Source organism: Jaculus jaculus, chromosome 23, assembly GCF_020740685.1.
Source record: "Jaculus jaculus isolate mJacJac1 chromosome 23, mJacJac1.mat.Y.cur, whole genome shotgun sequence".
NCBI classification, from domain to species: Eukaryota; Metazoa; Chordata; class Mammalia; order Rodentia; family Dipodidae; genus Jaculus; species Jaculus jaculus.
In genome coordinates, this window is record NC_059124.1 from 7139457 (window position 1) to 7156709 (window position 17253).

Here is a 17253-nt window from a genome sequence, read left to right on the forward strand (position 1 = left end):
GAAGGTAATGTTACACTCAGATTTTTAAAACACTTTTATTACCCACTTCCATAAATATAAATCATCATACCATGATCAAAATCCCCTCCAAGCCGGGCGTGGTGGCGCATGCCTTTAATCCCAGCACTCGGGAGGCAGAGGTAGGAGGATCACCGAGAGTTCAAGGCCACCCTGAGACTCCATGGCGAATTCCAGGTCAGCCTGAGCCAGAGTGAGACCCTACCTCGAAAAAGAAAAAAAAAAAAGAAAGAAAAAATCCCCTCCAAACCCGCCCCCCCCTGCACTGAATCCCTTCTTTCCAACTAATCTTTTTAATTTTGATGTCATCCTTTTCCCCTCTTTTAAAATATTTTAATTTTTATTTATTTATTTATTAGACCTCAAAAGAGGGAGAGAGAGAGAGACACAGGGAGAGAATGAGTGCACCAGGGCCTCCAGCCACTAAACTCCAGATGCCTATGCCCCCTTGTGCATCTGGCTAATGTGGGTCCTGGGGAATTGAACCAGGGTCCTTTGGCTTTGCAGGCAAACGCCTTCACTGCTAAGCCGTCTCTCCAGCCCATTTTGTCCTTTTGTATGAAGGTCTTGCGTAGGGAGTGTCAGCCACTGTGAGGTCATGAATTTCAAGGCCACTTTGTGTCTGGAAGACAGCACTGAAAACACTCCTCCCCTTCTTTTGGCTCTGACATTCTTTCTGTCACCCCTTCCTCAATGGTCCCTGAGTCTCGGAGGGTATCATAGAGATGTCTCCCTTAGTGCTGAGCATACCACGGTCACTGCTCAGCACTGTGGGGATTTTTGAGTCACCCCTTCGTCAATGGTTCTTGACCCTTGGAGGGTGTTTTAGAGGTGTCTCATACAGGGCAGAATATTCAGATATTTTTAAATTTATTTGACAGAGAAAGAAGGAGAGAGAGATAGAGAGACAAGGAGGAAGAGAATGGGCGTGCCAGAGCCTCCAGCCACTACAAACTCCAGACGTGTGTACCTCCTTGTGCATCTGGCTGACGTGGGTCTTGGGGAATTGAACCTGGGTCCTTTGGCTTTGCAGGCAAACGCCTTAACTGTGAAGCTATCCTTCCAAACTTTTTTGTTGTTGTTGTTTGTTTGTTTTTTTGAGGTAAGGTCTTACTCTAGCCTAGGCTGGCCTGGAATTCACTATGTAGTCTCAGATTGACCTTAAACTCCTGGTGATCCTCCTACCTTGCCTCCCAAGTACTGGGATTAAAGGTGTGTGCCATCATGCCTGGCTTCAGATTTTTTTAAATAGTGCACAATAATTTATTCATATTGATTTTTAAAAATTTTTTGTTCATTTTTGTTTATTTATTTAAGAGTGACAGAGAGAAAGAGGCAGATAGAGAGAAAGAGAGAGAGAGAGAGAGAATGGGCGTGTCAGGGCCTCCAGCCACTGCAGAGGAACTCCAGATGCGTGCGCCCCCTTGTGCATCTGGCTAACGTGGGTCCTGGAGAATCGAGCCTCGAACCGGGATCCTTAGGCTTCAAAGGTAAGCGTTTAACCGCTAAGCCATCTCTCCAGCCCCTTCATGTTGATTTTGAATGGCTTGGTACTCCCTTAAGGTTTTGCCATCCAGGATAGAAATTTTCTTTCTACTCATCCCCATTGTGGTCTTGACTCCATAGCACAGGCTGTATCGACCAGCACCACCCTGCAGCCTGGAGGGAATCCAAATGCCAGCTCACCAACAGAGGCATGCTCAGTTCTCTCCTCGCAAGACCCTGTACACGGTGTCTGCCACACAGGTCCTTTGCCCTCATGGTTTTGGAACTCTCGTGCCCACTGCCTTCCCAGAGCCCTGGCGCTTCCCACAGGGCGAGCCCTGCCTCAGAGGTGCTTCCAGCAAGTTCCATGGCATCCCGCTGATGAGGCAAGTCTCTGCCAGGAACCCAGAAGGCTTGTCAGGTAGGGGTTCAGACTGCCGAGGGAGTGTCCCCGTGATAGAAGGAAATGCTTCGGAGTCCCTTCTCACTCACAAGCAGAATGCCCTTGACTCAAAATTCTGGGTTCCAAGCTGGCCAGAGAGCTGAAAAGATCTCACGGGCCCCTCTAAGCTAGACAGCCATGGGAACCCACATAGAGGCTGCCCAGAGTGGGTGTGACCCTGGGACTCTGTGTGGTACAGTGGGAGGGGGTGAGACCAGGGCAGGCAGCGTCGACCACTCCCCAGCGAGAGTAAAGGGGCGTCAGCAATGTTCACCGCTCTCCTGTCAGTTGCTCCTTCCTGGGCAGGTCAGTGAGGCTCCACTGATAGCTGCTTCCATGGCCAGTGCAAACGACTTGATATGAGGCAAGCAGATTAGTGGGTGAGTGATTTCCAGTGGCATGAAGGAACCCTGGGTGAGGAAGGGGATGGGACACACAAGACACCCAGTTAGATGAGGGTTCTGGATAGTTTCTTTTCTTCATTTTTTTATTTATTTAGTTTTTGGGTCAGGGTCTCATTCATGTATCTCAGGCTGATCACGCACTTACTAGGTAGCCAAGACTGGATATGAATTCTAGTTGTTGTTTTTTTTTTTTTTTTTTCTCCAAGGTAGGGTCTCACTGCAGCACAGGCTGACCTGGAATTCACTTGGTCATACCAGGGTGACCTTGAACTCACAGCAAGCCTCCTACTTCTGCCTCCCGAGTGCTGGGATTAAAGGTGTGCACCACCACACCTGGCTTTGACTTGAATTCTTTTTTATTTTTAATTTTTTAAAATTTATTTATTTGAGAGCAACAGAGAGAGACCGAGAGAGAGAATGGGCGCGCCAGGGCCTCCAGCCACTGCAACGAACTCCAGATGCGTGTGTCCTCTTGTGCATCTGGCTAACGTGGGTCCTGGGGACTCGAGCCTCAAACCGGGGTCCTTAGGCTTCATAGGCAGGTGCTTAACCGCTAAGCCATCTCTCCAGCCCTTGTTTGTCTATTTCCAACAGCTGTAAATTGCATGCTAAGTATAGTTTATCACAGTCTGTAACTATAACGAGCCTCAGGGGGAGCTGCAGCCAGTTCAGAGTTGGGTCTCCTTGGCCATGAGAAATGTAGAATCATAGACTCAGCACAGCTCCCCCCCCCCATTTAGCACCGCATGCACGCCGCTCAGGGGGCTCAACGCCGGCCAGCATGGGAAGGGCTGATAAGACTTACTGGAAAGTCACTCTGGGGACAGAGGCTCCCAGAATCTCCAGCCTCCACGCCTGGCTCATTCTTCTGCCTTACAGGGAGAGGAACACGGGTCTTCAACCTGCTCGCTCTGCCTCCGCCAGGCTGCAATGAGCTAATCTCCTAAAAGGGCCTGCGGCGCTTCTCAGAAACATGGCCTATAAATACAGCATCTTCTTGCAAACTCGGACTCCAAGGGGATGGGCAGATCACCATAGAGAAGGAAGGGTCCCAGGACACTTAAATTTAGTCCAGGCTGCTCTGCTCAGGTCACTGGCTGCCATGAACCTACGGCCAGTCTCCAGAAAGGAGCAAAGGAACGGTCTATTCCTTGTAATTTGGGGATCTCCTGTGCCAGTCCCAACCTAAACTCGGGTCCTAATTCTTTTTTATTTATTTATTTATTTGAGAATGACAGACACAGAGAGGAAGACAGATAGAGGGAGAGAGAGAGAATGGGCGCGCCAGGGCTTCCAGCCTCTGCAAACGAACTCCAGACACGTGCGCCCCCTTGTGCACCTGGCTAACGTGGGACCTGGGGAACCGAGCCTCGAACCGGGGTCCTTAGGCTTCACAGGCAAGCGCTTAACCGCTAAGCCATCTCTCCAGCCCCACAGGAGGTTTTGAATATAGAGTTCAAATTTTTATCAGTACCGTTGGGTCACCCTCCCTGGTCCTTGCTTTGGGCACCCCGAGGCTCTGCTAAATTCAGACCAGACAGGTTGGCGCTGCTCAGACAGCAAACTTTGCAAGGAAGCAGCAAGGCCAGGCCAGGAGGGCGAGTCAGGTGAGATGGCTGTCCATCTTCTCCTGGGAAACTGTCTCACTGGGCCGTTCTCTCCTGTCACCTACGCCACACTCAATGGCGGTAATTTCACACCGTCTCCACTGTGTGCAGTGAGCTCATGGTTGAAGCAGCTTGCCTGTGTATATCACTTTAAAAAAAGTCAACATGAGGGCTGGAGAGATGGCTTAGCAGTTAAGGCACTTGCCTGCGAAGCCTAAGGACCGAGGTTCAATTCTCCAGGTCCCGCATTAGCCAGGTGCACGTTGTGGCGCACGTGTCTGGAGTTCGTTTGCAGTGGCTAGAGGCCCTGGCGTGCCCATTCTCTCTCTCTCCCTCTGTATCTAATGAATAAATAAATTAATTAAATGATTTTTTAAAAAAAGTCAAAATACCACAAAAACATATACTGCTTGAAAATGCTATAATGGAATCTAATACTTTTAATGTTGATTTTTAAAAAGGTAAAAAGGAGGGTATTACCATGAGATATTGTTGTCAATCATGGAAGTTGTTAATAAAATAAATAATAAAAATTAAAAAGGTAAAAAGTCTTTCTGTACATTTATATCTATATATACATATATATGACATTAGGAGAAAGAAAAATGAAATTAATTTAAAATCTACAATATCTCAATATCATAAGCAATTCAGTAACTACATTATGAGACAATGGACCCTAGGCGTGAAGGCGCACGCCTGAAATCAGGAGACTGAGATAGGAAGGTCTTGAGTTCCAGCCCAGCCTGGGCTACCTGTCTCAGAAAAGACAGTGGATTTTCTGGAAGCTCATAACTAGTTACAATGGGCCATATCTGGATTCAAGAGGAACAAGAAAAAAAATTCAGCAGAAAAATTATATATATGCTCTTACATTTAAAATAAGAGTTTAAGTGTTTTGTGTGTGTGTGTGTGTGTGTGTGTGTGTGTGTGTTTGTGTGTGTGTGTTATAGAGAGAGAGAGATAGAGAGACAGACAGAGAGAGATAGAGAGAGAGAAAACCACTACGAACGTGTGTTATTGTGACTCACTGATAATGTAATGCATCTGTGGCATTAACAGGATAGGACTATCTGAAATGGTGAATGATCGTTTAAGTGTTTCAAATAACTGGAATTATACTCTCATTAGAAAGTCCAGACCTAGGGAACAGATGGAGGAACACGATTTGCGCCTTGTGATGGTTTGATTCCGGAGTTATAGCCAGTTTCCCCTCTGCTCATGTCGTCGTTTTCCCCTGACATCACGGAGCTTCCCCCTTGAGCCTGTAAACCAAAATAATCCTCTTTCCCTCCCCCCCCCCCAAACTGCTCTTGGTCGGCGGGTTTCTACCAGCAATGAGAACCTGACTGCAACATGCCTTCTGTAGAACAGGCTGACTGCCTGGATGTGTAAGCATGTGTTTTACCTGGGTGACGTCCCGCCAGCTGAGCTGAGTCCCTCTCCCTCATGGAGACTGTCCTGTGTGCTGCAGATCTCTCTAATCTGTGGCTAATGTCACTTACTGCCCATGTCCCCAATCACCATGGCAAGTGCTGCAGTCAGGTCCGCATTGCTGGTAGAAATCACCCAACCAAGAGCAGCTTGTGGGAAAAAATAGGTTTATTTTGGCTTACAGGCTCGATGGGGAAGCTCCACAATGGCAGGGGAAAATGATGGCATGAGCAGAGGGTGGACATCAGTCCCTGGCCAACATCAGGGGGACAACAGGAACAGGAGAGTGTGCCAAACACTGGCATGGGGAAACTGGCTATAACACCCATAAGCCCGCCCCCAGCAATACACTGCCTCCAGGAGGTGTTAATTCCCAAATCTCCATCAGCTGGGAACCTAGCATTCAGGACAACTAAGTTGATGGGGAACACCTGAATCAAACCACCACATTCCAACCCTGGCCCCCATAAACTAATAACCATCCATGATGTAAAATGCAATGCATTCAGTCTAACTTTAAAAGTCCCCATAGTTTTTCATCAATTCCAATGATGTTCATACATCCTCACAGTCCAAGATCTTCTAACTGAGCCATAATACCAAAAAAAAAAAAAAAAAGCAACCTCAAAAAAACCCATCATGGAGCTGGGTGTGGTGGCGCATGCCTTCAATCCCCAGCCCCCAGGAGGCAGAAGTAGGAGGATCGCCGTGAGTTTGAGGCCCCCCTGAGACTACTTAGTGAATTCCAGGTCAGCCTGGGCTAGAGTGGGACCCTACCTTGAAAAACCAAAATAAATAAATAAATAAATAATGGCACAGAATAAGCATTCACAGTGCAGAAGGTGGCACTACAGACCCCTTTTTTGCCCAACATGGCTCAGGGAGCATCATGGAGAGTGGTAAGAATGAAGGAGCCTTGGGGTGGATTAGAAGAGCCTACAGCATTCCCCCCGCCCCCCGCCCCCTGCCCCAGACTGACTGAGGCCTCTTGATCCCCATGACCCCTCTGAAGAAGACCCTCAGAATTGTGGCGGGGGTGGGGTGGTCTAAGAGTACAACCTTTTATTGTTCATTTATGTATTTGAGAGTGATAGACAGGGAAAGAGGCAGAGAGAGAGAGGGAGAGAGAGAAAGAGAGAGAGATTGGGCGCGCCAGGGCCTCCAGCCGCCGCAAACGAACTCCAGACGCGTGCATCCCCTTGTGCATCTGGCTAACGTGGGTCCTGGGGAATTGAGCCTCGAACCAGGTTCCTTTTCTTAATTTTTTTTTTATTTTTTATTTATTTATTTGAGAGCGACAGACATAGAGAGAAAGACAGATAGAGGGAGAGAGAGAGAATGGGCGCGCCAGGGCTTCCAGCCTCTGCAAACGAACTCCAGACGCGTGCGCCCCCTTGTGCATCTGGCTAACGTGGGACCTGGGGAACCGAGCCTCGAACCGGGGTTCTTAGGCTTCACAGGCAAGCGCTTAACCGCTAAGCCATCTCTCCAGCCCTCAAACCGGGTTCCTTAGGCTTCACAGGCAAGTGCTTAACCACTAAGCCATCAAGGCAGGGTCTCACTCTAGCCCCAAGCTTAGCTGGAATTCACTAGGCAGTCTCAGCGTGGCTTCAAACTCATGGTGATCCATCTCCCTCTGCCTCCCGAGTGCTGGGATTAAGGGCATGTGCCGCCATGCCCAGCCAACATCATTATTTTTAAAAACTTTTTTTGTTTACTTTCATTTCTTTATTTGAGAAGGACATACAGACAGAGAGAGAACGAGGCAGAGAGAGAGAGAGAGAGAGAATGGGCACACCAGGGCCTCCAGCCACTGCAGACGAACTCCAGATGCGTGCATCCCCTTGTGGATCTGGCTAATGTGGGTCCTGGGGAATCGAACCTGGGACCTTTGGCTTTGTAGGCAATCACCTTAACTGCTGAGCCATCCCTCCAGCCCCCAATGAATTGTCTTAAAGTAATTTTATTTATGATTTATTATCAGCAAGTGTTTGATTAAAATACCTATTTTTCGGGAGGCAGAGGTAGGAGGCTCACTGTGAGTTCGAGGCCACCCTGAGAATACAGAGTGAATTCCAGGTCAGCCTGGGCTAGAGTGAGACCCTACCTAGAAAAACCAGAAATAAAAAAAAAAAATACCTATTTTATGTACCTGTATACCCAGAGTTGCCTAAAAATTTCTTGGTCAAAGTGTCAGGCTACCACCCAGTGGGTTGTGATCATGGAGGCCTATGTGGCCCCCAAAATAATACAGGCTATTGTCAATGCTCTTGGTGAGACCCTATTGCTGAAGACACTACATGTTTCAGTTGCAGGACACTGAGGAAATCAAGCTAGAAGTCCTTCTCTGTGGACTGTCAAAGTATTGGAAATTGTTATCCAGGGTGCTGAGGGAAGAAGAGTCAATGGTCTTAACCAGTGGTGGATTCAGCAAGCTACGTATCTAACTAGCCAGGTAAAACATCCTCTGGTGTAATAGTGGCATGCAGGCTGGGGCGGGTAACCAACTGCTCTTTGATTGGATTCGAGGCCTGTTCTACAGTGGGGAATTTATGACTGATACTGAAAGCCCATGAGTTGCAATGTAGGAGAACCTAGGGGAGACGCTATTACTGTTGTTTTACTGACACAGGTGCATTGTGCCCATAAAATTTAACCTCTAAGAATATTTATACGTATGCCCCTAAATTAGCACTGCACTCAATTTTGGTCAGAAAGGCTTCTTTATTTATTTATTTATTTTTTTTTTTTTCAGATGGTGGTGACTACTGGGGAGACCCAAAATTCATTAGGGTGCTAGGGAGATATTGAGTGCTACACAGTAACTGACACATCTCTATCACACTGGCGAGGCTCAGGGAAGCTTGCAGAGGAGGTGGCAGAAAGAACGTAACAGCCGGAAAAAAAATGGGGAAGGGTGCATTTCTTCTGGACTTGAGGTGGCCACCACATTCCTGGCTTTAGAGAGATCGTCATTACTCACTCGCACAATATTGGGGCCCAGCAACAAGTCCTCATGGATGATGGAAGAGGAGAGAAAAGAATCAAAACAGAAGGGCCGGAGAGACGGCTTAGCGGTTAAGCGCTTGCCTGTGAAGTCCAAGGACCCCGGTTCGAGGCTCGATTCCCCAGGACCCACGTTAGCCAGATGCACAAGGGGGGTGCACGCGTCTGGAGTTCGTTTGCAGTGGCTGGAGGCCCTGGTGCTCCCATTCTCTCTCTCTGCCTCTTTCTCTCTCTGTCTCAAATAAATAAATAAAAAATAAAACATTTTAAAAAACCAAACCAAAGTGAAAAAATATTCCTTAAAAAAACAAAACAGAAGACTAATTGGAAAAAAAAAAAAGGGTGCCGTGGAAGGATGGCAAAAGCAGGTAATGGGAAGAGATTTCAATCAAAATACATTATGTACATGTATGAAAGTTGTCAATAAAAATGTTACAAAAAAAAACATCTTGGGCAAAACAGGGCTTGCAAGGTTAAGAGGCCCTGCTCTGCAATGCCCTGTGCCATTTGCCACTGGCAGCTACAGCCTTGCAGAGCACAGGATACACACTACATATTATTCCATGTAGTCTGCACGGGGATGTAGGGAGGCCGGCGTCATTATTCTGCTCGTCCTGTACGGAGGAGGAAACTCAAGCTTACATAACTGACCAGGGCCAGGGAAGTCTTGACGGGCCCACCAAGACCGCTCCCGCCTGCTGGCCTCTCCAAGCCCACACTCTGCCTTTCCGCCGAGCTGAAAGCTCTCTGTTCTTCGACACCTTGCTGGGGGCCTGCGTCTGGGTTTGGGGTCTTCAGCCTGGAGCACCCCTTCCTTCTCCCCGACGTACCTTTCGTCCTTGGTTCTTGTAGTCTCAGATCCAGTGCCCTCTCTGAAAGTCTCGCCACCCTGTTCCCCCAGCGAGTCACCTTTCTCCTCTGCAAGTTCAAGGGCATGCCAATGTCAAGCATGCGTGGCTGGCCGAGCTCTTACAGGCAAAGTCTATGATTTGCGCATCTCTAAACCCAGCGTCCCAAGTCTCGACTCAACAACTGTCCTTCCGTGGTCTTGCTGGATTCTGAGGATCGAAGCATTATTAGTAGCAAGGGGAAATAACCACAAGAGGGCAGTGCCAACAATTCTTACAATGAAGCCCTCCCCAGAGAAATCTTAGGAAGAGATTTTTTGACTGGCACAAATGCCCCCCACCTCCACCCCAGGTGCAAAGGAACCAAATTTTCAAATAACGGAGATGCTTTTTATTAGAAAATAATAAGCAGTGAGAAATATGGGAGAAACAAAAATCAAAAGAAAATTAGAAAAGACAACGTTTGGAAGTATTTTTAGCTTTAAAAATATGGGGAATAGGGCTGGAGAGATGGCTTAGTGGTTAAGTGCTTGCTTGTGAAGTCTAAGGACCCCAGTTCGAGGCTTGATTCCCCAGGACCCATGTAGGCCAGATGCACAAGGGGGCGCACGTGTCTGGAGTTCGTTTGCAGTGGCTGGAGGCCCTGGTGCGCCCATTCTCTCTCTCTCTCTCTCTCTCTCTCTCTCTATCTGCCTATTTCCCTGTCTGTCGCTCTCAAATAAATAAATAACCAAAAAATATGGGGAATATATCATTTTCTGCTGTTTGTTTACTTTATAAGATTTTTAGGGCCTGGAGAGTTGGTTCAGTAGTTAAGGCACTTTTCTGCAAAGCCTAATGACTAGGGTTCGATTCCCCAGTACCCACATAAAGTCAGATGCACAAAGTGGGGCATGCATCTGGAGTTTGTTTGCAGTGGCTCAAGGCCCTGGGGTGCCCATTCTCTCTCTCTCTCTCTATGTTTCTTGCAAATAAATGAATAATTTTAAAAGTGGATTAGGTAATCCATGTTGGTCCATACATGCAGGCTACCGAGTAGCTATTTTTTAAATTTTTTGTAAGAGAAAGAGAGAGAGAGCTGGAATCAAATTCCAGAGGTACACGCCACCATGTGTGCATATGTGACCTTGTGTGCTTATGTCAGCACGTGTGTCTGGCTTATGTGGGACCTGGTGAGTTGAACATGGGTCCTTAGGCTTCTAAGGCAACTGCCTGGGGACTGGAGAGATGGCTTAGCAGTTAAGACATTTGCCTGCAAAGCCTAAGGACCTGAATTCGATTCCCCAGTGCCCATGTAATGCCAAATGTAAAAGGTGGTGCATGTATCTGGAGTTTGTTTGCAGTGGCTAGAGGCGCTGGTGTTCCCATTCTTTCTCTTTCTATCTACCTCTTTCTCTCTTTCTCTATCTCTTGCTTAAATAAATAAAATGTTTTTAAAAATTTAGAAATTTTGGTTCCAGAAATACAAGTTTATTAGTCAACCATCCTGTTGTGTATATATGTATGTCTATAAAGAGTCCACTTGTCTCTTTCCTTTCTCTTCCTAGTTGCTGTCTATAGATTTAAAATGCATTTAATCTAGAATTATAAATTACTCATTTTTGTTGTTCTGTTGGTTTTATTCTATCTATAAAATAAAATGAACAGATGAGCTGGAAAGATGGCTTATTGGCTAAGGCACTTTCCCTGTGAAGCATAAGGACCCATGTTTGATTCTCCAGATCCTATGTGAGCCAGACGCACAAAGGTGAGGCCAATGCAAGGTTGCACGTGCCCACTAGATGGTGCAAGTGTCTGGAGTTCAATTTCAGTGGCTGAGGCCTTGGTGTGGCAATTCTCTCTCTCTCTCTCTCTCTCTCTCTCTCTCAAAAAGTGGATAGAATCCTGCAAAAAATCTCAAGCTATGGTATTTTCCCAAGAGTCTAGAGGGACTCCACGGCTCTCCAAAGAGAAGGGCAGGGTGTGGCTGCATGGAGAAGGAGGCAGAAGGCCACTGTTTCTGGGGAGCTTGATGGAGTCCCCCACATACGAGGGAGACCGTGATGGAGAACCTGCCTGATACCGTTGCCTGACGTGGGTCATGCCTGGGACATGACTTTTAGTGCAGAGGACAGGTGCAGGTGGACAGTTAGCTTTTTTTTTTTTAATTTATTTATTTATTTATTTGAGAGCGACAGACACAGAGAGAAAGACAGATAGAGGGAGAGAGAGAGAGAATGGGCGCGCCAGGGCCTCCAGCCTCTGCAAACGAACTCCAGACGCGTGCGCCCCCTTGTGCATCTGGCTAACGTGGGACCTGGTGAACCAAGCCTCGAACTGGGGTCCTTAGGCTTCACAGGCAAGCGCTTAACCGCTAAGCCATCTCTCCAGCCCGACAGTTAGCTTTCTAAGGAGCTGTGAAGGGAGGGACACAAGGACCCCAAAGAATGAACTCACTCGGTTTCTAGACATGGCAGGCAAGGCATTTCCAGAGAAGGATGATCTCTGAGCTATCTGCAACAGCTCCCAATGACAGAGCTCCAATCTTAGGCATGTTCAAGGCCCAGAAAGCACAAAAGGATGTTACAACAGATCTCTCAGGTGATAGTTCCCCTTGTCCCCTTCCCTTTCCTCCTGGCCAATATCAGTGGTTCAGGGTCTGGTGGTCAGGGGAAAAGAGAAGGAGGCAGCTATGACACTCCCCTCACCCCACGCCCGCTTCCTCCTTGTAGCAGGTCCCCCTTGGAACGGGAAAAGGCGTCTCACTTTCAGATGAAGATCCAGGCTCAGGTTCCTCTGGTACCTGAGTTCATCCTTTCTAAATTGTCACTTTGCTTTACGACTTGAAGTGACGCTCTGGCTTTGCAACTAGCTACGAGAGGCCCGCAAATTCTTGAGATTGACTGAGTCTTCATCCGGGGACACTTGGACTTCACTGACCAGGTTGAAAAGGAGCCATGAGACACAAACATAAAATTGCTCCTCAGTGGCACCCCTCGGCTGGGCTTGGTCCATGCACCAAGTGTGTCTTGCGCTTGAAAGGCTAAAGGAAAACCAAGGAGCACCCACCTCAGCAGTAATGGCCTTTGGGTGGTACGCTTAAAGTGAAGAGATTATTTCTTATTTATTTATTTATTTGGGTTTTCGAGGTAGGGTCTCCCAGGCTGACCTGGAATTCACTGTGGAGTCTCAGGGTGGCCTCGAACTCACGGCGATCCTCCCACCTCTGCCTCCCGAGTGCTGGGATTAGAGGCGTGCGCCACCACTCCAGGCAAGGGATTATTTCTTAATTTCTCAACGTTTCAGTCAGCTTTCTGTGACAAAACACGTGAGGTAAATTAAAGGAGGAAAGGTGTATTTTTGGCAGAGGTTTCAGTCTGTGGTCGGTTGTCTTGTTGCTCTGGCGCGTGGGACAAGGAACGCAGTATGGTAGAAACGTGGGGCAGAGGGCGTCGGCTCTCCTTTTGGTGGTTATGAAGCAAATAAAGGGTTGGGGGGGGGCACTGAGGTCCCAATATCTGACGGGAGGCCCAGGAAGGAGCTGCGTGAATCTATGTGTCTGAGGGGCGAGGTTTGTACCCTGAATCACGTGACGAGAGAAATTGTGCTCTTTTGTAAAACATAGACTGCTCTGACCCAGGGCTTGGGGTGTGCATGAGGGGAGGTGTGTCTGGGGGCGTTGTTGTGGGATGTCGCCGGCTTCCACCTTTAGCCTGTACAAGACTGTACAATTGGTAGAGACTCGCCTTATTCAGATGGTTTGCAGTTCAGGTCCTACCATTTCATGCTGTCCTGGGACATGTTATAAATGTAGACTCGTGGTTTTAAATTTTATTCATTTATTGGTTTTTTTGAGGTAGGGTCTCACTCTACCCCAGGCTGACCTGGAATTCAGGGTGGCCTCAAATTCACAGTGATCCTCCTACCTTTGCCTCCCAAGTGCTGGGATTAAAGGCACAAGCCACCAAGCCTGGGCTTATTTTTTATTTTTTAGAGAGTGAGAGAGACAGAGAGAGAATTGGCCCCCAGGGCCTCAGCCACTGCACTTGAATTCCAGATGCTTGCACCACCTGGTGGGCATGTGCGAACTTGCACTGGTCTCACCTTTGTGTGTCTGGCTTATGTGGGATCTGAAGAGCCAAACATGGGTCCTCAGGCTTCCCAGACAAGCGCTTTAACTGCTAAGCCATCTCTCCAGCCCTTGGGTGATTTTTTTTTTTTTAAAGACAGAGAGAGAGAATGGGCACACCAGGGCCTCAGCCACTGAAATCAAACTCCAGACGCTTGCGCCACCTAGTGGGCATGAGCAACCTTGCGCTTGCCTCACCTTTATGCATCTGGCTTACATGGGATCTGGAGAGTCGAACATGGGTCCTTAGGCTTTGCAGACAAGTGCCTTAACCACTAAGCCATCTCTCCAGCCTTTGGTTTTTTTTTTTTAATAAGGCACATTTGTAAGAGGATGGTTTACCATATTTCCCTCGTTTCCTATATATATATCCCTCAAACCTAGCCCATTGGAGGGATTAGGTGCTCTATAGATATTCTTTGTTTTATTTATGTATTTGTAGGCGTGTGTGGGTGTGTGCACATGTGCACACACTCATGTGTGCACCAGGGTCTCACAGCTGTTGGGGAATCAAACCCAGGCTAGCAGGCTGTACAGCCAAGCATCTTTAACCACTGGGCCACCTCTGCAACCCTCAATAGGCATTTCTTTACTTATGAATGAATGGATGGGTGAATGAATTCTATAGGCACAGGAATGCCCATGTGTGCCTTAGACTGAGACACAGAGAAAGAGGGTTGTGGCCTCCCTATAGCGTTTGGTCACACCTGCCCCCTCCCCTGCCAACTGTCCCGTTTGTAAGGTAGGTTCCGTGAACTACATACGCCATCCAAGTTCTTCCTGCCTTCACAACCCGGTCACCAGGGTTCTGGGCATTCTGTTTCCCCCTCTGTCTAGCTCCCGAGAGGGGGAAGAGAGTTGAGATGAAAACCAACCACAACTGGGAGAGAAGTCAGTTTTAATAGGAGGGGGTGGAGACAAACGGTTTAGAGAAACGTATAAAAAGACCTTTTCCTGTTTGCTGGAACATGACATACGGTTTGTGCATAGCACATACATATTAAAAAACAGAAGCGTCGCAGTCCACAAGCACATGACTGAGGAGCTTCTGTGGCTACCTGCCGCCCCCACGCAGGGGTGCGGCTCTGCACCGGGACCCAGCCCGAGGCCTTAGCGATGAGCACAAGAGAGAACCGAGTTAGGACCCAGCTTGTCTGATGCTGCCGTTTCAGCAGTCCATGAGGTATACGGACGTGGGTCTGGGTTGGCCATCTTCACACTGATCTTCATTCAGGATCCAGCTGGGGCACAGCCATCCGTCCTCCTCCTCCAGGAAGGGGCGGCGTCCACTCCCTGCTCGAGAGAGTAGACTGCAGACGCTGTTGGTTCCTGTAGCCTTGTCCTCAGCATTCCTACCTTTGGAACGTTCTGGGGCAGGGGGAAGAGACAGAGGTGGCTGGTTCCTTGTGGAGAGGACAGGAAGAAGACACTAAGACCAGACCCACTGCGCTGACAAGGAGTTATCTCCTTGGTGACAACTGGCTCAGAGTGTTGGGAGAAAAGCACAGGGTTAGAAAGGCATTTGATGTTTCGAGGTCATCCTCACATGAACAGAACGGAAGGGAATAGAAGGCACAGAGGCCATACCAGATGGAGTCCAGCAGCCACATTCAGGTGGCTGTGACCGAGGTGCGGCGTGCTAAAGCCACGGACGGTAGATACTTGGAGGAAGGAAAACCACAGCTCATGCGACTTCCCAATGCCTTTTCTGCTCAGAACCTGACAGAGCGAGAAGCCAGAGGAGCAGAGGTCTTGGGACAGAAAGAGCCCACGGGAAAGGCAGCGTTCCTAGCTGGGGACAGCAGAGAATTTCGGACCCAGGGTATTGGCCTAAGGAGAGACCCGTATGTCTGAATAGGAGAGGGGTTTCTACTCTGAATTGGATGCCAGGAGAAATTGTGCTCTGCCCGAAGCTCTGACCAAAGGCCGTTTTCTGCTGTTGGCTCCATGCAATGGGGCAGAAGCGGCTAGATGGGGTGTGAATACGGGCTATTATAAAATGACATACTGCTTCCAAACTACCATTGAAACTGCGTGGGAAGGGCTGGAGAGACGGCTTAGCGGTTAAGGCACTTGCCTGTAAAGCCAAAAGACCCAGGTTTGATTCTCCAGGACCCATGTATGCCAGATGCACAAGGTGGCATGTGTGCCCAAAGTGAATTTGTAGTGGCTGGAAACCTTGGCATACTCTCGTTCTCTCTCTCTCTCTCTCTCTCTTATCTGCCTTTCTTTCTCTAATAATTTTTTTAAAATAATTAAAAAAAACTGGGCTGAAGAGATGGCTTAGCGGTTAAGCGCTTGCCTGTGAAGCCTAAGAACCCTGGTTTGAGGCTCGGTTCCCCAGGACCCACGTAAGCCACATGCACAAGGGGGCGCATGCATCTGGAGTTCATTTGCAGTGGCTGGAGGCCCCAGCACGCTCATTCTCTCTCTCTCTCTGCCTGTCTGTTGCTTTCAAATAAATAAATAAATAAATAAATAAATAAATAAAAATGAACAAAAATTAAAAAGAAAAAACTGTGTGGGAAGCCAGAAGGAAAAAGGTGTGATGAGGCAGCGAAATGAGAAAAGCAGTTGTAAGTGCTAGCATTTAGAATTTTCTGGTTTCCTGTGAGGGCCATCCTTCGTCCCAGAGGGGATGGAGATTTCACAGGATCCTGGGACTCCCTCCTGACTTCGGAACTGACTTCCCACCAACAAGAAGTTCATGTTCATGGGCATTCACAATACCCTTCTCTTCTTTATCATTTGCTATTAAAGAGGAAGTCTTTCTTAAGAGGTTCTTAAACCTCCCGCCCCCCACATTTACACTGAGCCACCAGAGCAGGTTCAGGGTAGGAGAGGTCAATTATCAATAAAACTCCTCAAACTGGGATTCTTACTGCCATTCCCAGTGAGGAGGTGTGGGTTCTCCTGCCCAAGGCAACCTCTAGGGCCTTTGGGACTCAGTGAGTGGGTGACCAGGTAGAAACCATGCTTCACCCACGTGAAAAAAGCAGGAGAGAAACATCAGCGATGCCCCCACTGGTCTGGTTGGACTCAGCTCTTGTCCCTTAGCCCTTCCTGTGGGAGGGAGGGAAGAAGGAAGGAAGGAAGGAAGAAAGGAAGGAAGGGAGGGAGGGAGGTAGGAAAAGCTTTTGCAGCTGAAATGATCTCTCCTCTCCAGACCACACCCTAACTATTCCCCCAGGCAACTTGCGGTAGCATTCCCTCAGGACCGGTATACACCTGAGGATCTGAGTGCCTCGGGTGCTGACCTGTTTTGTTAAAGAGATTGATTACACTGGGAAGACCATAATTAGCTTTGTTATCTGCCTCCCTGAAGGCTTGCAGCTCAGTTCAGCATCTCAACAGTTAAAAAAAAAAAGGAAGCGATTTTCTCTTTATACTTGATCCAAGTCCAGCTCTTTCTAGTCTCTGTCTAAGGCTCGATGTAGTCCACACAGACCTGAGCTCCCACTGTCCAATCTTATGTCACCTTGCTTTTCTTTCTTTCTTTCTTTTTTGCCTTTTTGCTCCTTGCCTAGCATATGCCCACCCTTGACCCTTGCAGGGCAAAGGGGGCAGCCCGCATAACGTCTTTCTTTTGCGCTGCCAACCTTCGCCTTCAGCTCAGCCTCCGTCAGCCCAGATCTATCTATAGATGGATGTATCTACGAATAGAGAGGTATGTCAAAGATGAAGGCATTTGCAACAGATGAGGGATTGTCATGCAGGCCGTCCCCCCCCCAGCACCGCCCCCCCCCTCCAAGAGTAGCTGAGGGTATCAGGTCATTTTGTAACTCGATGGTTCACATATGCTGAAAATATTTGCACTCTGCTATGCCTCTCTCTGTGGTGTCAGATTTAGGAACATTCCAACAGTTCAGGAATCTGCAGGCTCCGGGCAGGACACATTTAT